Raw genomic sequence first — 24913 nt, forward strand, 5'->3', positions numbered from 1 at the left:
TGAAAGCAATATTTGTTTTGTTTATGGTAAACAACCTCTTGGCTTTTGAGGGCCATGATATCAACCATCAAATATCATCTTTTTCCTTTTAAAATAACTTTTTTTTTAGTAATACAGAATCATTGTAGAATGGTGGAAAATTTTCAAAATATATGTATGAAAATAAAATTTTTAAATTACCTTAAAACCACCATGGTGTGTGTGTATGAGTGTGTGTGCATATGTGTAGTGTGGATAGTCCAAATATTTTTGTTAATAAAATTTTTATGGCATTTTTTCTTAACATTATGTCACATACTATTTCTGTCACACAAAGACTTTCATAAAGCCATTTTGACTATTTCTTCACATTTTGTATATAATCTAACCATGAATAGTTCACTGATTTGTAATTACTATGCATTTATGTTGTTTTAGTTTTTAATATTAGAAGTAAAGCTTCAAATAAACATCTTTATAAATGGCATTTTATTTTATTTTTTATTTTTCCATTTATTTACTCAGGAAAATATGCATTTATGGTAGTCATGTAATCATACTAGAGGACTTGATCATGTATGTAAATATACAGTGACATATTTTAACTGAAAACTTTATTTTTGTAAAGTATCATTGATGAGTTGTTAAAAGCATATTTAGATTTTGCCAGAATCCAAGGAAATGCTCTGTAGATATTTAAAAACCCTGCAAAAGAACTAATTTTAGTGCATCAAGATATACAACTTTTAACTATTTTAAGCCATTTTTACATCATCTAAATATTAACTGAGAGAAATTACTTTATTTAAATATATTCGTCCTCCCTGTCTGCCTACCTCATTAGATGTTATTTGGTGCTCAAGATGCTTTATATGTATTTATAGCATTAGGACGCTACCCTCCCAACGAAAGAACCCCTCTTTACAGAGAATGAACTTGAATAAAGAGACTTCAGATTGTAATTTTGGAATAATGTGTAAATGCTACATGGAGTACTAGTAACTCATGCTATACTTTCAGAAGCCTAAACAAATAAAATCTATTACACTTTTTGTTTTATTTGAATCTATTGCACTTAGAGAAGATCTGAAGGGAAATGTTTCCTCCATTAATGCATGTGTGATATATTTTAGAAGTTAAAATATTTGTGCCCAATGCAAACAATTTTCTAAAATGATTTGTAGCTGAAAAAGTGAGGCAGAGTCCCTGTTTGAAACCGTATTTATTTTTGAACAAAATAGCTATATAAAAATTTTTGCATAAATTCTGAGAAAAGAATTTTTCATGTGTGCACATATGTGCGCATATGTGCAAGGTGTGATACATACTCTTCAAAGACTGACTTTCGCACATATCCATTTATCCCAAATATAATTTTCAGATTAAATTTGTGATGAAATGATTGATTTTATTAAAAATTGGCTTAAATGCACAAACCAGTGATAAAAATCCAACTTTCAAGAGTTTAAGTGGATGGTTGCTAAAAATATGTGGCCTATATTAAAACTATTTAAAAAAATAGAATGGATACTAAACATAATGATGTTTTTAATAGCTTCATGAGGGGCTCTTCTCTCCCCTGAAAAGCATTCTGAAAAAATTGTTTTTGTGGTTTTTTTGTTTGTTCTTTTTGCATGTGTGCATATGAGAAGCCTCTGAGAGTGGAGCTGCAATATGTCTGCTCAGCTATATTGATCTCTTTATTAAAAGTCAGTTGTTTCTCCCATTTGCCTCCAGTCTCTTCATGACTTTTATATCAAGCACAGAATTTAAATGTGCATTTCTGTGTTGAAATTTTAATATGCAATGATATTGTAGTTGATTCAGCCATAGGGAATGCATAAAACGACATGAAAATTATATGATCACAGAGGCAGAACCAAACCCTTAGGAGAGACAATTGTTTTAGAAAGGTTAGCCATGTTCTTTCACTTTTTAGCTTCAGATTTGTAATGTGCAAACTTTCCTATTGTTTCTCAAGAAAAAAAAAGAAATATAATTTCTTTGCAGTATAGCAGTAACATTCTACTTTCTTTAGTGGTAAAATAGATCAGTTCTGTGATGGTGGTTCTGTTTTTCCTGGTTCATGGTAGGACTTGGTGAAATAAAAGGGACTGGTTTCATTATGGTTTTGGTTTCCTTTGCTTTATGGCTTAGCACTTTCCTTTTTTGTAATTTATTTTCAAGAAAAAAATATGTATTTTCCCAAATCAGGGTGTATTGACAGTAAGAAAGCATTTGGAAACAGGTGCAGATGAAGGACTCCAGGTAGCTTAGGAGGAGTATGTCTTTAGAAGTTCTAATCTCGTGGTGCCCTGTACCAGTGATGGATGAGCCACATTTAAGTAGTGGATTTGTTCAGCACCCTTGTTTATTGAAGATGAAATAAATGATGAATATAGGAGAATGACATGGAAAAATACTTTTCTTAACTATAATCAGAAAAATAAGGAGTTTTGAATAGTTGTTCAATGATTTTGAAGTGTCCTTTTTGCCTTCTGTGTTAAGGGGCCGTTTAGTTCTGGACCTGGGTTTGTGGAATCTAATGTAACTGCTATCATGTAATGGAAGTGAAAGTCCTGGTAAGTTCTGTACCTCTGTACCTGTCTCTATTAATTGAGCCCACCCTTGGACCCATTGACTCCTAAAAGTAATTGAAAGGTAATGGTATATTAGGCAATTGTCCCAGAAATTTAGTACAAGTTGAAGAGATGCTTCTGATCTGATGCAGTTCTTAGAATGTTTTTAATTCTTGTATCCATTTTCACTTCAGGATCCCTCTTCTGCACTTTTGTCCTAATGTTTCTTGTTTCTTTTTATCTTTTTTCTGTTTTCCTCTTCAAGGGCTTTGGCTACAGTTCAATAAACCAGTGTCACAAAGTTTATTCACTTTTTTTCTTTTTTCTTTTTTAGGAATCTCTGCCCTATCTAGTTTTTTAGGGCCTAATTCTTCCATCATGGCCCATATTTGGATAATATCATGTATTAAGATGAATATGCAAAGAAAACTTTTCTTTTATAAATCATTCTTTTGTCATACATTGGTGTGCTCTTTTCTGTTATAAGTAAATTTCTGTCAGTTAAAGATAGATGCGTATTTTTCTGTAGAGATACACAGCTGTCCTGTGAATCTTTTTTTTACTAGAATGCAGCTTCCATGCAGGCAGGCATTTTTGTCTATTTTATTTATTGATGTACCAGAAGCACCTAGAATAGTTTCTGGCTTATGTCTTAGACACGCAATAAATATTTCTTGAAATGACTCAGTGTTCTATTAAGCAAATACATATCTGTTTATAATTTTCAGTATATATTCTATCCCTTTGTAAGTAGAAGAATATGAGTAGTGAATTGTGATTAAACCATAATAGTTCTGAAATAAATAGCAACTGTATGAAACCAAAAGATCTAACATATCAGTACCTATCATTTAAAAGAATAGCCAGATAGAAATATGGTCCAATTGTATATTGAAAGATCATGTATTAGCCAAGAATTCTGAACTAGACTAATTGCATAGACTCAACACCTCATTTCTTGAAAGAGGAAAGCAATGGAGAACCTATTAATTATAATGAAATGTTAATGGGTTATAATAAAGTAAATAGTAATCCAAGGCATGCCATCATCTATCACCTTTTAGAATGGAGGCAGGGAAGGCAGAATACAAAGATGGACAAGGGATGGAGAAAAGTGAAGACTATATATCTAAATTGCTATATTTCACATAATCCAGCCTCTCCTCAATCAGTGGTTGGTTATGAGCTCTCTGAAGAACCTAGGGCTCTCAGTTGGATATTAAGTAAAAATACTTCCTCCTTCATTGACCTTAATATATTCCTAGCAAATATGTCACACTGCATGTGGGATGACTAAGAAGTGGTAATGATTGATTTTACTTTGGTGCTAGTTGTTTGAGAATTTGTAGCTTTGTACTGTGGTTCATGAAGACAAAACAAGGAAGAGTTCTCACAAGTTTATTGGCCCAGGAAACGCCTCTGCAAAACGGAATAATAACAGTGGCAACAAAGCATGATTTATCTAGGTTATGTCATGAAATCTGTCCAACTCAAATAAATAGATATTATTCTTATAATAAAGTCAGTGAACCCGATGAGTAAGGGAGTAAAGCTAGGATCTTAGATGAAGCCTCCCAATCTTTGCATCCTTTGTCTCTCCTTACAAGTACATTCAGCCACCAGTTAGATAACAAAAGATGAAACCCAAGTCAGAAGATAACTTGCTAAACATTTCATTTTATTGTACTTACTGTAATACTTTCTCATCTGGAGGTTTCTAGGCCTTTCTGTAGTTTTATTTTCCATGTCCCTTTAATTTGAAAATAAATGCACTATTTTAACTACTTGGAGAAGAATCCTAGCTTTACCCAATCTAGAAAATATATTATTATCTCTTTTTTATTTGAAGCCAAAAAAACAGAGTAATCATTGCAAACTGAATTGGATAATAGATGGCATTTACTGTGGCCGAGTTTACTGCTAATTCGCATTTCACATACCTGGTAGTTTTCTTTTTTGTGAAAAATTAAATTTTTAGGGGGAATCCAAATGTAAGAGAAATCCCATTTCCCATATCTTTTGAAGTCTAAAGTTGTTTATCTATAAACATGAGAATATGGAACACACCTCTCTCTATATGTGAATTACTTATAAAATAAGAAGACTGTTTATTTTTGCAGATTTCAGTTTTTATTAGAGTACAGTTTTTTTTGCATTAAAATATATTTATATTCTCTAATTCATTTATTCAAAAAGATTTTGATATCTATTATATGCTCAACGAAGTTCTGGTAACGGGGAACACAGCAATGAACAAACTAGAAAAATTCACGGCCTCATGGAATTTACCTTCTAGTGAGGGATAACAGGCAATAACAAGATAAATATCTAAAATGTGTACTAGTACTGCTTTTACACCTTTGGGATTATAGGTTAGTTATCCCTAGGGAGAGGGTAGGGAAAAGGAAAGATAATCGGGCAAAAAGTGATGTTTTCTTTTTCTTTATTTCCCTAATCTTCCATCCCCAACTTATATAAAAAAACATAATTTAATTTTGTCAATATTCTTCAATATTTTATTTTGTTTTTTTATATTCACACTTTCACAGGTATGAAATGGTCATCAGTTCATATTTTCTCTACCTTCTAAAAAACACTTTTATACTGTAGTGATCATGATATCATTGTTAGATTTCATATCATATGTCAACAAAAACATAAGTATAAACTTGCAATAAATCTGAACAAAACTAATTTAATTTTTCTTATGCATTATGAATATTAATTGAAATCAATTAATAATGAATAATGAAATCATTAAATGCATAGATGAAAACACTGTGTAAGATTTCAAATCTTTTCTATTTTATCCAGAATTCTGCCTTGCAATATGATTTATGAATGTATTTTTAATTCAATGAGATTTCATTTCCTTAATAAATTATTATGTAATGCCCCTATAAAGTTTTGATGATAAGAAATATAGTGAAAAGAATCATAAGGAGATAAACATGTTTCTCAAGTTGTTAGAGTACCAATCTCAATTGTATATGAGAGAGAAAAATAACTACAAAAGGAGAGCGTAACAAGAGAGATTTTTAAAAGTGTGATTTAAAAGAAAATTATTCTGAAATGGTCTACATTTCATGATCAATGTTTATAATCAAAGATTGATGTAATTAATGTGCCAACACTAATGCAGCTATTAAATATTTCTATTAATTGATACCCAAAGTATAACTTACCTGCCCTCTACAATTAAAATGGAAAGTGCACCCATTAATATGTTTTAAATACCTAATAATCTGTATAGCTATGGCCAATTATAAAAGTTAAACTGCTAATTTAGTGAAATTGTTCAGTGTAATATGATATCTTCTGGGATTTTTACATATTTGGAGATTTCACAACTTTTCATGGACAAAGGCTCTATATTTTAATATTAAAGTTTTTTAATATTCAAGAAATTTAATAATGTTATTATTTCCAGTGACAGGAATTATATTGTTTTTCTAACAGTAAATATTGTAATTATTTTATTAAGTATTATTTGATGACAGTTCTACAAACAGTCCCATTAAATCCAACAGAACATTTATTTGATGTATGCAATATAGATCCTCTGTTATAGTTCCTGACCTCATTATATCTTTGTGATAGACATATTATATCTTTCTGTATTTCTGTAAATTTAGTTCTTTTAAAAAATGTATTTATTAGGCAAGGGGAGTTAGTGGGTAATGAGGAGGGGACAGGGAGTAGCTAAGGGCACAAGAAACACAGATATTTAAAAACTGAAAAATGCGTGCTAAGCATTGGTACCCAGAGCACATTTAATGTGTATTGTATTGATTTACAAAATATTTATAAATATTTGTGTTACATATAATAAGCATTTGAAATAAGAGTAATCTTACTTAATGAGCAGGTAACATGAATAACTCTTTTAGTTGTGGAGATTTATTCAGGAAAAAAAAACTTATCTTACAATTGATTCTTATGCAGCAAATAGGTTTAAGCAAAAGTGAGGAAGTATTTTACCAAGAACTAGATAGGAGATCCTACACCTTATGTAGGTTTTGGTGAGCATGAGATTGAGAACTCAGATTATCTGTAAATTTTATATATATATAAAATTTATAAAATATATATAAAATTTATAAAATATATTTGATATATATGAGTGTGTATATATGTATGTATGTTTTACTTTAGAGTGCTGAAGCAGTTGATTTAAAACATCCCCATGAGGCACAAAGGATCATGAAACCCTCCTAAAACATTTTTTAAAGCTTCAAAAAATACTCTTCAGTGGGGAAAGAATCTATAAGTGGTAAACATTGCAGGTTTGTGCCATGGGCCATGTAGATAATAGAGAAAGGTTTGAACATGAGTAACACAAGTTGAGAAAAGTATTGTGATGACTTCAAAGCTAAGAGATTTAAATCCAAACAATGACATATCCTAGAAGTCTTACATGCAAACTTTCTTTAAAAAACAAAAAATTCATGGCTGGCAGGGATCTGCCATTCATTCGCTGATATCAGCAATAGGATAAAGCTTGGGTTAGACAGGCAGAGGTTATTGTGTTAATGTTTCATGTTTAGTTCTGTCTTAATTAATAAAAAGTTTTCTGTTCCACATGGATAGAATTGAAGATAATATTGAGAATATTTACAAATATGCCTCAGCATCTTTACTGAAGAGTCCTTTGGAAGTGTAGCAACAGTTTCCTCTGGTGTATAGTATCAGGAGCTTTTCAAATGTTAGTTTCAATCATATTACTACTTTTCAGTTGAGTGTTGGGGTAGGAGATATTTAAAAAGCATTTTAAGTGGATTTGTTATCTTTATTTTTAATTCATTGATTTGACAATTATAACCAAGAACTCAGGTAGAAGTGCAGGAATGAAGATAAGGACTCTAATCTCTAAATACTCATGGTCTATTGACTGAAACAGACAAGACAAAGCAGTTAGGACAATGCAATGTGTTAAGTCTTATGTTATAGTTTATACATAGACTGTCATGAAAGTAAAGAAGGAGTTTAGAGGAAGAAGACCTAAAAGTAGTTGGTCTGGAATATTTTCAAGAAAATAAAACTTAGCTTTAATAAGATGAGCTGATAGTAATGAGTCAAATATGAGAGGAGAAGGAGGTGCTATGCATTGAATTGAAACAGTTCTTTTGAAACCATTTTATTTCTTGAAAATAAATATTTTTCCCCAAAGACTATCAATATTGTACTTCTTGAATAAACTCTGGTCAACCACAGAGTGGTAAAATTGTAAAATGGAACATCTGATGTCTAGGTAGACTACTATGAGTTGAAGTCTAAGACATAAAAATCAGCTAAATAAATAAATACATAGATAAATAAGGGAAAATTGGATGTGTAGTATACAAACTTTTATCAGAGAAATCAGGAGGAATGTATGTGTTTTTAAATAAATAAGCAACACACCAAACTTATAAAAATGATTCCCTGTGGGAGGTGATTTAACTTTAGAGATAGATGACTGTGCATGATTTACACAGAGGGACCAAAAGCACTTTAAGAAAATTTTATTCTGTTTGCAGTAATCATGTTGTCACTAATAACGTCAGTGTTGTGATTCTGAAACCACTTTTCCATGATAGATAGTTTATTGAAAAAGTATTTGTTAATGTTATTAGGAAGCAAGAATTTCAGCAAAAGAAACAAAATAACAAATATAAAATCAAGACCTTATGCAGATCCCTATGCTCTTAAATTTGAATTGAAAATCCGTATGATCTTCTTATCTATTTTCCCTTTGAAAAATAGTATTTCTTAATGTCAAACAATGTAAAAATCAAAAAGCAACTACTCAGTAGCATAAGCACCCCAGATGCTAAATCATGGTCTCTAAACACCATTTTCCACATACACACACACACAAGCAGGGAATGGCTTATTCCTGAGCTAGAATAAGTAAATGTTCAACATGAGACTACTTCATGTCACATCAGAAAGCAGACTAGCAAAGACTCATGGAGTCATATCAAAAATACAGAAGCCAACTTTGAAGGGGTCCACTCTGGCCAAAAGATGGAACAAATAGAGCATTAACATAAAATAACTACAATAGTTTAAAAAACAGAAATGTTAAAATCTATATTACAATTTTTATATTAAAAATAACCATCATTGTTTAGTCTTGGGGATTGCTAAAGAACTTATTTATTATTTTGAGTATTAGTAAATAAAGAGAAAGAGTGAAACATTTGTTCTGCTTTTCTATACAACTGTACCTGAGAGTAATAAAATTATTAAAAACAGAAAGTTCTTAATAGAAGAATTTCAGCTAGCAGATGAAGAAAAATGATTCAATTGGAATATCACTATTTTATAATCCCTAATTAAATCATGCATTTAGATAGTGACCATCAATGGCTGAGAAAATCTTCAGCGAGAAAGCTGACGGGAGACTTGACATCTAAATGTACTGATCCATCTTAGCATCATATAAGGAGAAACAAGTCCTTATGTCCCTTTTGGGCCTTCTGAGATGATGCAAGAGGAAGTAGCACTAGCTATGGAATGTTCTCCAAATAAATAAGTAAATAAATTAACATCCACTAGATTCAACCACAATTAAAAGAAATTATAGGTATCAAGAGAAAATTGCTAAACATCATGAGTATGCAATCAGCAGAACCTAGAGTGTGGCAGAGGTTGCAGAACAATTGAACTATATATTTAACAGGTACATTACAAGGGGGAAAAACAGAAAGGGATATTTTATAAATTAAAAGAAACTTAAGAGGTATGTTAATTAAATACAATGTGTGGGCCTTGTTTGGATATTAATTGACACTGTAGAATAACATGAGACAATGGAAAAAGCTGAACAGTCTGCATAGTGATGCTATTAAGGAATTTTTGTTTATTTTATTTAGGTGGGTATGGTTTTGTGATTACGTTTCAAGAAAGTGTTCTTTTTCTTCTGAGGTACATATTGAAATAATGTTCGCCGTTGGCTTCAAAATAATCAAATGGTGGTTGAAATGAAAGACATTTGTCCATATGATGATAATCTTTGCAACTGGGTGATGGAAACTGAAGAGTTCATCATTTTACTATTCTCTCTAACTTCATATTTGTTTAAAAATTTCCATAGTGTTAATGAAAAACAACAATAATATTTCTGTGAAAGTATTTTAATAAACAATGTTTCTCTTCATCGTAGATGAAACATCATATATTCTATTTTTATGTTTTACAGTGTTTTCTATCTCCATAAAGTGGTCCACCTCCTTCAAATTCAAAACATACTTCTCAGGAGTAGTTAATATCCATAATATCAAGAAATGTTGTATGGGTGTTGCTTTGTCCTGACATTTTTGTAATAGGCAACACAGTAAACTTAGGGTTCTCTGACCATGAAAAAAGTTAAATAATATTTAGGAGGAAATTACACATTATTACTGAATCCTTAAAATGAAATGATTTACTCAGTTTGTTGAAATAACTGTTAACCAAGTCATGGGACAGATTCTCCCCAGGCTCCTCACATATGCTGCACCCCTTCACTGGGCAAATTCCTCCTCATAGTTAAGAGCTCATGATAAATCATACTTCTTCAAAAACCTTTGCTGATCCCAGATATTTTGGATTTTCCTTTGATATGCTTTCTTTATTTCTTTTCTTTTTTAATATAAAGATAATATTAAAAATGAGATAATATCCAACATACACAGATGTTGAAAGTATAGTATAACAATTTTGGGAGAGAAACATTTGAGATTAAGTTGCTGACATGATGCATCAACAACCCTGAATAAGTAAGTTTGTGACTACTGCCAACAAGAACATTCTCCTGCATGATGGGAATATAATCATCAAAATAGGGATACTGACTTTTATACAGCATTACCACTAATCCTCAGACTCAATTCAAATTTTACCAGTTGTCCCAGTAATATTCTTTATAAAACAAAGATCCAGTTCAGAATCATGTATTATGTTTAGTTGTCACATGTCTTCAGTTTCGTGAAACAATTCTTTCCAAGACTTTAATGACCTTAACATTTTTGAAGTTTACAAGATTCCTTGGAATATTCTTCATTTTGTGTTAATCTTCTGTTTTCTCATCACTAGAGTCAGGTCATGAAATTTTGGCAGGAATATCGCAGAAGTGATACTGTCTTCTCACTGCATCCTATTAGATGTATGCAATTTTATTATGTTAAATTTTATTTATGTTAAATCAGATGGCTCAATGAAGGTGTTGTCTTGGCCTCTGCCAATTTCTCCATTGTAAAGTTACACTTTTCCCCTATGTAATTGATAAATATTTTTGTGGAAAGGTTCTTTGAGAACATATAAATGTCCCATTCTTCATAAAACATTCATCTGCTAGTTTTAGCATTTGGTGAATTGATGTTCCTTTGTTAAATTAATTATTAATGTGATGGCTGCCAAATGATGATTTTCCTAATTCCTGCTTTCCTTCTAAATTTGTTCACTGGCATTCTCTTGTTATTTTTTTTTAAATCCTTCTCTGAGCCCTGTTAATATATTCATTTATCTGTTCATGGGTATGGACTCATGGATTCCTGGGTGTGGACTCATGGATTCCTGTTTTATTCAATAGGATATATTTCATCACTGTCACAGTTCATTTTACTGTTCAACTTGTTCCAGATTTGCTGATTGGTAGCACCTTTGAACTGACTTCAGTGTCCTTTTGACATATCCCCATCATTCTTTGAGCATTTCCTTACTTTCTGACACAAGATGATCCAGTTTAATCAAGCACTTTCCCTGCCCCAGCTCTGAAAACCATCTTTATTCTGAGGAGCCCAAGTTCCTTTTTGGAAAATGGTGTTTAGAAACCAAGATCTAGTTTGTTGTTATGCCCACTGCTGTTGGGTTATCCGTGCTCAGTGTTTTTCAGTGCAGAGACCTTGTGGCGGCGGGGGTGGGGTGGGGGTGGGGGTGGAGGACATGGTGGGGCAGAAATACATGTATATGCATACATACATCTATATTGCAAGATATTTTCTATATCTATCTATATTGCAAACTGTGAGCTCACTTCATATCTCTAGTCCATTTGAGTTTTCTCTTTTTCCATAATAGTAACTGTCTTCTATGACTATGAAAAATCTGGTTCCCATTATGCTCAGTATATTTACTTATTGTGTCACACCCTCCATATGTAACCTATCTCCATTCACCAACTTGGTCACCCCTTGGTTAACTTTTTAAGCCTCAACCCGCTTCAATGTGCTCATGACCAGGCACCATGCTCCAGATGGCTGCTGCTGTCATCCGTCCACATGAATAGACTCTTTACCTTGCTAGGGCTCTTACACCATGTACAGTGCTACTATTGCCACCACTCAATGCAGTCACCCTTCTCATCCCACCCAGGTACAGAAACCCTACATTAAGTCACTGGATACTCTTTTTATTCTACCTGAACTATGACCCTCCGTGATGGGCTGCTGCCACCTCCCTCCCACACAGATACCCTCATCCACCCACTCAGCCTGCAACAACCTGCTCAGAGCCACTGCTGCTCCCCTAAATGCCCCTCCTCACTTTGCTCAGGTTCCAGTAACCTGCAAAGGCACCCTCCTCACATGGCAGTGGGCTCTGACACCCTCCTGCATCAAGCTGTCCTTCTCACCTGTCAGTGTGAACACCAACCAAATTATTTTCCCCCTTGACATGGGCTATATTTTCCTGCTTCTTTGCATACCTGGTTATGTTTTATTGGATGCCAGGCATCGTGAATTTTGGCTTGTTGGGTGCTGAATATTTTTATATTTCTATAAATATTCTTGAACTTTGTTCTGGAATGTAGTTAAGTTCCTTGGAAAAAGTTTCATCCCTTCAGGTCTTTCTTTTAAGACGTGTAAGGGCAGAACTTGACCAGTGTTTAATGCTTAGTTTAAGGTTAATTAAACCCACAACTGCGTCAAGGCTCTTCTGATTATTCCCATCAATGGCCCTTGAATTATGAGGTTTTTAATTCTGGCTGGTGGGAATTAGAATAGTTGTAGCTTTTTGTTCCCTTTAATCCTTGGCAATGCTTTATTTCTTTCTTTTCAAATGCATGCATTTATCAGTATTCTGCAGAATACTCAAGAGGAGACCTCTGCAGATCTCCACAGTTCTGTGCAGCTCACTCCTTTCCAGAACTCTCTCCTGCAAAATCTAGCCATATTGGTCTCCAAGAGTCACTTTTCTTGGGCTGTTTCAGGTTGGAGAATTAATCAGGTTTCCATCATTTCATCTTGGATGGGAGTGGAAGACAATACCTATTTAATGACTTTAGGACTTTTGAACTAAATTATCCATCAAGAAGTGAAGGGATTAAGGAGGAATGGCTTAGTACCCTTTTTTAGCACTCAATGTTTGCTTGTAGCATGCATCTATCTGTAATGGTTTGTTAAAAGGCTCCATTCTAGATTTTAAGATCTATGAGGATAGGTACTGTATTTTATTTTTAACAACTGTACCCCTGTGGTGGTTTGAAGCTGCATGTGCCCCAGAAAAACATGTTCTTAAGGTTAATCCATTCCTGTGGGTGTGAACCCATTGTAAGTAGGACGTTTTGATGAAGCTACCACAGTCAGGTGTGACCTACCTCAATCAGGATGGGTCTTAATCCTATTATTGGAGTCCTTTATAAGAAAATAAAATTTGGAAAAAGAGAATGAAAGCCACAGAAGCAATGAAATGGAAATCAGTGAAGCCCAGAAGAGAAGGGAGAGACTGGGAGACTCCACTATGTGCCTTGCCATGTGACAGAGGAGGCAAGGCTCGCAGGCAGCCAGTCTTCAGGAAGAAAGCATCGTTGATGATACCTTGATTTGGACATTTTCCCAGCCTCAAAACTGTGAGGGAATAAATGGTATTTGCTTTGAGCAGCCTAAGAAACTAAAACAACCCCCAATGCCACCAACACCCCATGTAACGTGGAGGTGGGTTATTTTAATTTCGTCAACTAAAACAACAAAACAAAAACTGGAAGCTCTGAAAGAGTGGAAGCTTAGAGAGCTATTCTCTCTAAAAGAATACAAGAGCCTAGAAAATTAACCTCCTGGACAAGTTGGAGGAGCACTTTGTCAGTACCATAAATTTCTTGATACCTGTTCTGTATTTTCCCTGACAGCTTTGAGTGTGCTTATTTAGCTAAGACTGCATTGTTAAACATAATATGATGTAAGTAAAGCTTGATGAAGCTTCTTCTACCGTAATACTGATAATACCGATAGAAGATAAGACCTATATCCATATAGCCACATATATATATATATATATATATATATATATATATATATATATATATAATACATTTTTTGCAGTTTTATTTTCAATGACTTTTTCTTCCATTCTGCCTGTTAGGGGATCACTCTATAAATACTTATTTCTCCACTACTATTAGAATTTACCAAAATCTTTTTGTGTACTTGCTAATGTTTCTTATGCCTAGAGTTTCCTTTCCCTTTCCAAGTCTGATGAGTTATTAATTACAGTTTAAGAGTTAATTCATATGCCACTTCAGCTGTGATCTTGGGCTCACCAAACTATACCATTATGAACAAATCTCTGCCCTCCTCATAAAAGGTTGCTCAAACTTTAATTACAGCACTGTTCCTATTTGTACCATAATATTTTATTTGCATATTAGCAAGAATGAGAACTCTATGAATTATTCACATTTTATCCATATTTTTAATCCAGAATACTCAGGGCAATAATAAGAACTTATTAAATTATTGATCATGAGTGAAAGGGCAGCAGTGTTACTAAAACCTGCTTTCTTCAGAGCAATGGTATAGATGTAAATAGTCTTGGTTTCACCATGGCATTTGATAATGTCCCTAATACTTTGAGGGGACAGAATTACAAAATGTGAGCTATTTCTTTTTTAAACTAAAAAGTGGACATATTTGCAATGAAACAGAAATTGTGATAAAGATACATATGAGCAGAAGGAAAACATGTGGGCTTATTTAGATAATAAAGATGTGGTACATGGTGAAAATTTTCACTTATGTCTGATTGTCTCAGTATGGTTATGACAAATATTTCAGAAATTTTGAAAATATTTTCACCTCACTCTTGCAAGCATTATGTGATTTAAAGGGTATGGTAAATTGTGTTTGCAAGGACATTGTATCAGTCTGGATCCAGCCAAGACAGAGAAACCACACAGTAATTTGAACAGGGAAAGTTCACTCTGAAGAATCATTGAACTCTAGCAAAAGATTGGAGTAATAAGAGATTGGCTAAAAAGACTTAACAAGAACTTTAAAAAAAATACAGCAATAGCAGATATAATATAAACTATGATAGGAGATTGATATGATATATGATATGATGATATGACATGGTATGCTATGTTGGGGGAAGGTAGCAGCTACAGGGGGCTTCTGGCTGCTGCACACCACAGGAGCCTGGTAATGGAGAGCTGAGAGCACAGTAGGAGCCTGCAAGTGAGTGCACTGAAACCATGAAGTACTACCCTTTGCTCTGTGAATATCTTTCCAGACCTACTAGTGGCAAAACTTCAGTGCCAACTGGCGAAGGAGCACTAAAAGATCCAGATCATTTTCAAAGAGCAGCCAGAGAGGGTGAATTTAGTGCTGAGAGGTTGGATAAATTGCACAGAGTTCAAATTAGTTTAGAAAATAGTGTTGAGGGTGGTGATAAAGTAAATTGGTGTGTCCCAATGGAAGACAGGGCAAAGAGGAAAGGAGGAAGGCTTCAGTCTAGAACATAGAAATTTGACTGTGAAACTAGAAATTTACGTTTTTCTGTACTCTATGAAATAAAATTGTCAATTCCATATTGTAATGTTTCCTGAAATAAAAATGTCCCTATACAGTTATTGGAGGAAAATTTCTTTTTTAGAAATCCAATATATGTCGTGAAAGTTTCATGAGGTGAATTAATGTTGTGCATTGGTTTGTTGGATATGAGGTTTTTAATTTGTCAGCTGTTTGGCAAAGGACAAAGTACATGAAGAAAAGAAATTAATGAAATAGCTTTTTCTTTATTACCAAAATGATTTTGTAATCAAAGAATTTTGTCATTTGGGGGCAAATTTCCTTTTTTAGAGAATGTATTTTTCTTCCTGCTTATTTATTTTGTCACTCCAAGAATCTTTTCTTCAGAGGACTCTAATCTGTCTATTTCTTAAATTGTAGTCTGTGTAACTGGGGGTTTCCTGTGAGTGTGTAAATTTTCTAGATTTTTTTCATTTTGTTCTTTTTTATGATTATATACATATGATAATATAAGAACATTCTGGATTAATTAGATGCTGTTTTATTAGCAGTATGTACCAGTATTGAACACTAAAATAAAAACTTAGGAATTGGAATTAAAATTGGCACTAGTTAATTTTACTCCAATAGCCATGGCTAAAGAGAAAGGAACTGAAGCAAAGTTAATGTATAACTGATGATAACTGAAAGAAAAAACCGTCATGATGTGTAAATGAAAAAACAGTTTTAATATCATTCGAGTATAGAATAGTGGTAGGAATAATACCATGGTTATGTTGTGTATACATATTTAGTTTAAGGAAAATGACAGAAATTTCAATGTAACATTTGTGTTAATATGCATCGTACTTACTTTAAAGTTTTGTTTGTATTTCATTTGCAAAAGTGTCTGACTTTACAGTTGTGGAAGAACTAAATTCACAAGAAGTTTGTGACATCTCATGCTATTTTATCTGTTTTACAAATATAAGCCCTTAACCCAAGTACCATCCTTTGGTTACTTTTTCTTTCAAGAAGCTAATGCTTAAATCACTGCCAGTCTTCTCCTGTCTTCCCATATTAGTAAAAACCAGAGTATTCATATCATATCAATAATAACATATTTAATTGCAGTCTGTATGTGTTGATATGTTTGAAAAAATATTAGGGAATATATTATTTGAGAGAATATATGTCCAATATATCCTGTTCTAGGAATATAACTGCGCTAAGTGATCAACATATTCCATCTCATTTAATATTAACATTGGCCTATAAATAGGATGTACTGCTACATCTATTTCATAGTGGAGTTGAATGAGGTGTATGGAAAGTGGGGAGGTCATCTAATCGTCTGTGGAGATGGAGGAAGAGGTCATTTATAAGCTAAGTCTACAACTTAACATAGCAAAATTTTCCATCCGAAAGAAGATATAAAGTTTAATGCAAACAGAAGGACTTGCATGAAAAAACTCTAGGGAGCAGGAAAGAGTATAGCATATTTTGGCAAAATGCCACTATTTGGCATGAGTGGAACTGAGATTGTTAAGCTGTAGCATGATCAGAATCCAGAGAGAATGGTACTTTTAAAAACTTGAAATGACTTCTGAAAACATAGGCGGTAGACTTCTACTACACCAGACCCTGACTAAAAAACTAAGTTGAGATGACAGAGTAAAATGGGATATATTCGCTTTGAGGGCCAGTGATGATTATAGTGGTTAAAATCTTAGCCCTGAGGAATTTTCTTTTCAATACTTACTGTAAAGCTAAGTGACCTTGAGAAAATTTCATACCCTCTTCAATGACAAATTTTAAAAATGTAGTGCAAGAAAAGAGACAAGAGTTAGTTACTCCTCCAGGAAAGTAGGTAAAAAGCCAGGAACTGCGTGGACTGGACACCACAGAGCAATCTGTCTTTGGGCATACTTCATACAACACTCATGAAAACGTGGAACTGCTGAGATCAGCGAAATCTGTAAGTTTTTGCGGCCAGGGGACCCGCGCCCCTCCCTGCCAGGCTCAGTCCCGGGGGAGGAGGGGCTGTCAGCTCCAGGAAGGAGAAGGGAGAATTGCAGTGGCTGCTCTTATCGGAAACTCATTCTACTGATTCAAACTCCAACCATAGATAGACTGAGACCAGACACCAGAGACTCTGAGAGCAGCCAGCCCAGCAGAGAGGAGACAGGCATAGAAAAAAAACAACACGAAAAACTCCAAAATAAAAGCAGAGGATTTTTGGAGTTCTGGTGAACACAGAAAGGGGAAGGGCGGAGATCAGGCCTTGAGGCGCATATGCAAATCCCAAAGCAAGGCTGATCTCTCTGCCCTGTGCACCTTTCCTTAATGGCCCTGGTTGCTTTGTCTATTAGCATTTCAATAACCCATTAGATCTCTGAGGAGGGCCGTTTTTTTTTTTTTTTTTTTTTAAATCCTTTTTGCTTTTTCTAAAACAATTACTCTAAGAAGCTCAATACAGAAAGCTTCAAAGAATTGCAATTTGGGCACGTCAAGTCAAGAGCAGAACTAAGAGAGCTCTGAGACAAAAGGCAATAATCCAGTGGCTGAGAAAATTCACTAAACAACACAACTTCCCAAGAAAAGGGGGGTGTCCGCTCACAGCCACCATCCTGGTGGACAGGAAACACTCCTGCCCATCGCCAGCCCCATAGCCCAGAGCTGCCCCAGACAACCCAGTGTGATGGAAGTGCTTCAAATAACAGGCACACACTACAAAACTGGGCGTGGACATTAGCCTTCCCTGCAACCTCAGCTGAATGTCCCAGAGCTGGGAAGGGGGAGCAGTGTGAATTAACAGAGCCCCATTCAGCCATCATTTGAGCAGACTGGGAGCCTCCCAACACAGCCCAGCAGCCCAGAACTGCCCTGGGGGGACGGCACTCACCTGTGACATAGCACAGTCATCCCTCAACAGAGGACCCGGGGTGCACAGCCTGGAAGAGGGGCCCACTTGCAAGTCTCAGGAGCCATACCCCAATACCAAAGACTTGTGGGTCAGTAGCAGAGACAAACTGTGGCAGGACTGAACTGAAGGATTAGACTATTGCAGTAGCTTTAAAACTCTAGGATCATCAGGGAGATTTGATTGTTAGGGCCACCCCCCCTCCCCGACTGCCCAGAAACACGCCCCACATACAGGGCAGGCAACACCAACTACACACGCAAGCTTGGTACACCAATTGGGCCCCACAAGACTCACTCCCCCACTCACCAAAAAGGCTAAGCAGGGGAGATCTGGCTTGTGGAGAACAGGTGGCTCGTGGACGCCACCTGCTGGTTAGTTAGAGAAAGTGTACTCCACGAAGCTGTAGATCTGATAAATTAGAGATAAGGACTTCAACTGGTCTACAAACCCTAAAAGAACCCTATCAAGTTCAGCAAATGCCACGAGGCCAAAAACAACAGAAAATTATAAAGCATATGAAAAAACCAGATGATATGGATAACCCAAGCCCAAGCACCCAAATCAAAAGACCAGAAGAGACACACCTAGAGCAGCTACTCAAAGAACTAAAGATGAACAATGAGACCATAGTACGGGATATGAAGGAAATCAAGAAGACCCTAGAAGAGCATAAAGAAGACATTGCAAGACTAAATAAAAAAATGGATGATCTTATGGAAATTAAAGAAACTGTTGACCAAATTAAAAAGATTCTGGACACTCATAGTACAAGACTAGAGGAAGTTGAACAACGAATCAGTGACCTGGAAGATGACAGAATGGAAAATGAAAGCATAAAAGAAAGAATGGGGAAAAAAATTGAAAAACTCGAAATGGACCTCAGGGATATGATAGATAATATGAAACGTCCGAATATAAGACTCATTGGTGTCCCAGAAGGGGAAGAAAAGGGTAAAGGTCTAGGAAGAGTATTCAAAGAAATTGTTGGGGAAAACTTCCCAAATCTTCTAAACAACATAAATACACAAATCATAAATGCTCAGCGAACTCCAAATAGAATAAATCCAAAAAAACCCACTCCGAGACATATACTGATCACACTGTCAAACATAGAAGAGAAGGAGCAAGTTCTGAAAGCAACAAGAGAAAAGCAATTCACCACATACAAAGGAAACAGCATAAGACTAAGTAGTGACTACTCAGCAGCCACCATGGAGGCGAGAAGGCAGTGGCACGATATATTTAAAATTCTAAGTGAGAGGAATTTCCAGCCAAGAATACTTTATCCAGCAAAGCTCTCCTTCAAATTTGAGGGAGAGCTTAAATTTTTCACAGACAAACAAATGCTGAGAGAATTTGCTAACAAGAGACCTGCCCTACTGGAGATACTAAAGGGAGCCCTACAGACAGAGAAACAAAGACAGGACAGAGAGACTTGGAGAAAGGTTCAGTACTAAAGAGATTCGGCATGGGTACAATAAAGGATATTAATAGAGAGAGGGAAAAATATGGCAAACATAATCCAAAGGATAAGATGGCCGATTCAAGAAATGCCTTCACGGTTTTAACGTTGAATGTAAATGGATTAAACTCCCCAATTAAAAGATATAGATTCGCAGAATGGATCAAAAAAAATGAACCATCAATATGTTGCATACAAGAGACTCATCTTAGACACAGGGACACAAAGAAACTGAAAGTGAAAGGATGGAAAAAAATATTTCATGCAAGCTACAGCCAAAAGAAAGCAGGTGTAGCAATATTAATCTCAGATAAAATAGACTTCAAATGCAGGGATGTTTTGAGAGACAAAGAAGGCCACTACATACTAATAAAAGGGGCAATTCAGCAAGAAGAAATAACAATCGTAAATGTCTATGCACCCAATCAAGGTGCCACAAAATACATGAGAGAAACATTGGCAAAACTAAAGGAAGCAATTGATGTTTCCACAATAATTGTGGGAGACTTCAACACATCACTCTCTCCTATAGATAGATCAACCAGACAGAAGACCAATAAGGAAATTGAAAACCTAAACAATCTGATAAATGAATTAGATTTAACAGACATCTACAGGACATTACATCCCAAATCACCAGGATACACATACTTTTCTAGTGCTCATGGAACTTTCTCCAGAATAGATCATATGCTGGGACATAAAACAAGCCTCAATAAATTTAAAAAGATTGAAATTATTCAAAGCACATTCTCTGACCACAATGGAATACAATTAGAAGTCAATAACCATCAGAGACTTAGAAAATTCACAAATACCTGGAGGTTAAACAACACACTCCTAAACAATCAGTGGGTTAAAGAAGAAATAGCAAGAGAAATTGCTAAATATATAGAGACGAATGAAATGAGAACACAACATACCAAAACCTATGGGATGCAGCAAAAGCAGTGCTAAGGGGGAAATTTATAGCACTAAACGCATATATTAAAAAGGAAGAAAGAGCCAAAATCAAAGAACTAATGGATCAACTGAAGAAGCTAGAAAATGAACAGCAAACCAATCCTAAACCAAGTACAAGAAAAGAAATAACAAGGATTAAAGCAGAAATAAATGACATAGAGAACAAAAAACAATAGAAAGGATAAATATCACCAAAAGTTGGTTCTTTGAGAAGATCAACAAGATTGACAAGCCCCTAGCTAGACTGACAAAATCAAAAAGAGAGAAGACCCATATAAACAAAATAATGAATGAAAAAGGTGACATAACTGCAGATCCTGAAGAAATTAAAAAAATTATAAGAGGATATTATGAACAACTGTATGGCAACAAACTGGATAATGTAGAAGAAATGGACAATTTCCTGGAAACATATGAACAACCTAGACTGACCAGAGAAGAAATAGAAGACCTCAACCAACCCATCACAAGCAAAGAGATCCAATCAGTCATCAAAAATCTTCCCACAAATAAATGCCCAGGGCCAGATGGCTTCACAGGGGAATTCTACCAAACTTTCCAGAAAGAACTGACACCAATCTTACTCAAACTCTTTCAAAACATTGAAAAAAATGGAACACTACCTAACTCATTTTATGAAGCTAACATCAATCTAATACCAAAACCAGGCAAAGATGCTACAAAAAAGGAAAACTACCGGCCAATCTCCCTAATGAATATAGATGCAAAAATCCTCAACAAAATACTTGCAAATCGAATCCAAAGACACATTAAAAAAATCATACACCATGACCAAGTCGGGTTCATTCCAGGCATGCGAGGATGGTTCAACATAAGAAAAACAATCAATGTATTACAACACATTAAAAACTCGAAAGGGAAAAATCAATTGATCATCTCAATAGATGCTGAAAAAGCATTTGACAAAATCCAACATCCCTTTTTGATAAAAACACTTCAAAAGGTAGGAATTGAAGGAAACTTCCTCAACATGATAAAGAGCATATATGAAAAACCCACAGCCAGCATAGTACTCAATGGTGAGAGACTGAAAGCCTTCCCTCTAAGATCAGGAACAAGACAAGGATGCCCGCTGTCACCACTGTTATTCAACATTGTGCTGGAAGTGCTAGCCAGGGCAATCCGGCAAGACAAAGAAATAAAAGGCATCCAAATTGGAAAAGAAGAAGTAAAACTGTCATTGTTTGCAGATGATATGATCTTATATCTAGAAAACCCTGAGAAATCAACGATACACCTACTAGAGCTAATAAACAAATTTAGCAAAGTAGCGGGATACAAGATTAATGCACATAAGTCAGTAATGTTTCTATATGCTAGAAATGAACAAACTGAAGAGACACTCAAGAAAAAGATACCATTTTCAATAGCAACTAAAAAAATCAAGTACCTAGGAATAAACTTAACCAAAGATGTAAAAGACCTATACAAAGAAAACTACATAACTCTACTAAAAGAAATAGAAGGGGACCTTAAAAGATGGAAAAATATTCCATGTTCATGGATAGGAAGGCTAAATGTCATTAAGATGTCAATTCTACCCAAACTCATCTACAGATTCAATGCAATCCCAATCAAAATTCCAACAACCTACTTTGCAGACTTGGAAAAGCTAGTTATCAAATTTATTTGGAAAGGGAAGATGCCTCGAATTGCTAAAGACACTCTAAAAAAGAAAAACGAAGTGGGAGGACTTACACTCCCTGACTTTGAAGCTTATTATAAAGCCACAGTTGCCAAAACAGCATGGTACTGGCACAAAGATAGACATATAGATCAATGGAATCGAATTGAGAATTCAGAGATAGACCCTCAGATCTATGGCCAACTGATCTTTGATAAGGCCCCCAAAGCCACCGAACTGAGCCATAATGGTGTTTTCAATAAATGGGGCTGGGAGAGTTGGATATCCATATCCAAAAGAATGAAAGAGGACCCCTACCTCACCCCCTACACAAAAATTAACTCAAAATGGACCAAAGATCTCAATATAAAAGAAAGTACCATAAAACTCCTAGAAGATAATGTAGGAAAACATCTTCAAGACCTTGTATTAGGAGGCCACTTCCTAGACTTTACACCCAAAGCACAAGCAACAAAAGAGAAAATAGATAAATGGGAACTCCTCAAGCTTAGAAGTTTCTGCACCTCAAAGGAATTTCTCAAAAAGGTAAAGAGGCAGCCAACTCAATGGGAAAAAATTTTTGGAAACCATGTATCTGACAAAAGACTGATATCTTGCATATACAAAGAAATCCTACAACTCAATGACAATAGTACAGACAGCCCAATTATAAAATGGGCAAAAGATATGAAAAGACAGTTCTCTGAAGAGGAAATACAAATGGCCAAGAAACACATGAAAAACTGTTCAGCTTCACTAGCTATTAGAGAGATGCAAATTAAGACCACAATGAGATACCATCTAACACCGGTTAGAATGGCTGCCATTAAACAAACAGGAAACTACAAATGCTGGAGGGGATGTGGAGAAATTGGAACTCTTATTCATTGTTGGTGGGACTGTATAATGGTTCAGCCACTCTGGAAGTCAGTCTGGCAGTTCCTTAGAAAACTAGATATAGAGCTACCATTCGATCCAGTGATTGCACTTCTCGGTATATACCCGGAAGATCGGAAAGCAGTGACACGAACAGATATCTGCACGCCAATGTTCATAGCAGCATTATTCACAATTGCCAAGAGATGGAAACAACCCAAATGTCCTTCAACAGATGAGTGGATAAATAAAATGTGGTATATACACACGATGGAATACTACGCGGCAGTAAGAAGGAACGATCTGGTGAAACATATGACAAAATGGATGAACCTTGAAGACATAATGCTGAGTGAAATAAGTCAGGCACAAAAAGAGAAATATTATATGCTACCACTAATGTGAACTTTGAAAAATGTAAAACAAATGGTTTATAATGTAGAATGTAGGGGAACTAGCAGTAGAGAGCAATTAAGGAAGGGGGAACAATAATCCAAGAAGAACAGATAAGCTATTTAACGTTCTGGGGATGCCCAGAAATGACTACGGTCTGTTAATTTCTGATGGATGTAGTAGGAACAAGTTCACTGAAATGTTGCTATATTATGTAACTTTCTTGGGGTAAAGTAGGAACATGTTGGAAGTTAAGCAGTTATCTTAGGTTAGTTGTCTTTTTCTTACTCCCTTGCTATGGTCTCTTTGAAATGTTCTTTTATTGTATGTTTGTTTTCTTTTTAACTTTTTTTTCATACAGTTGATTTGAAAAAAGAAGGGAAAGTTAAAAAAAAAAAAAAAAAAAAGATGTAGTGCCCCCTTGAGGAGCCTGTGGAGAATGCAGGGATATTCGCCTACCCCACCTCCATGGTTGCTAACATGACCACAGACATAGGGGACTGGTGGTTTGATGGGTTGAGCCCTCTACCATAAGTTTTACCCTTGGGAAGACGGTTGCTGCAAAGGAGAGGCTAGGCCTCCCTGTATTTGTGCCTAAGAGTCTCCTCCTGAATGCCTCTTTGTTGCTCAGATGTGGCCCTCTCTCTCTGGCTAAGCCAACTTGAAAGGTGAAATCACTGCCCTCCCCCCTACGTGGGATCAGACACCCAGGGAAGTGAATCTCCCTGGCAACGTGGAATATGACTCCTGGGGAGGAATGTAGACCCGGCATCGTGGGATGGAGAACATCTTCTTGACCAAAAGGGGGATGTGAAAGGAAATGAAATAAGCTTCAGTGGCAGAGAGATTCCAAAACGAGCCGAGAGATCACTCTGGTGGGCACTCTTACGCACACTTTAGACAACCTTTTTTAGGTTCTAAAGAATTGGGGTAGCTGGTGGTGGATACCTGAAACTATTAAACTACAACCCAGAACCCATGAATCTCGAAGACAGTTGTATAAAAATGTAGCTTATGAGGGGTGACAGTGGGATTGGGAATGCCATAAGGACCAAACTCCACTTTGTCTAGTTTATGGATGGATGTGTAGAAAAGTAGGGGAAGCAAACAAACAGACAAAGGTACCTAGTGTTCTTTTTTACTTCAATTGCTCTTTTTCACTCTAATTATTATTCTTGTTATTTTTGTGTGTGTGCTAATGAAGGTGTCAGGGATTGATTTAGGTGATGAATGTACAACTATGTAATGGTACTGTAAACAATCGAAAGTACAATTTGTTTTGTATGACTGCGTGGTATGTGAATATATCTCAATAAAATGATGATTAAAAAAAAAAAAAAAAAGAAAAGAGACAAAACAAAAATATAAGGTGGTTTGGAAGGATTAACAATGAAAAAGGGT

Source organism: Choloepus didactylus, chromosome 14, assembly GCF_015220235.1.
Source record: "Choloepus didactylus isolate mChoDid1 chromosome 14, mChoDid1.pri, whole genome shotgun sequence".
In the NCBI taxonomy this organism is placed as follows: Eukaryota; Metazoa; Chordata; class Mammalia; order Pilosa; family Megalonychidae; genus Choloepus; species Choloepus didactylus.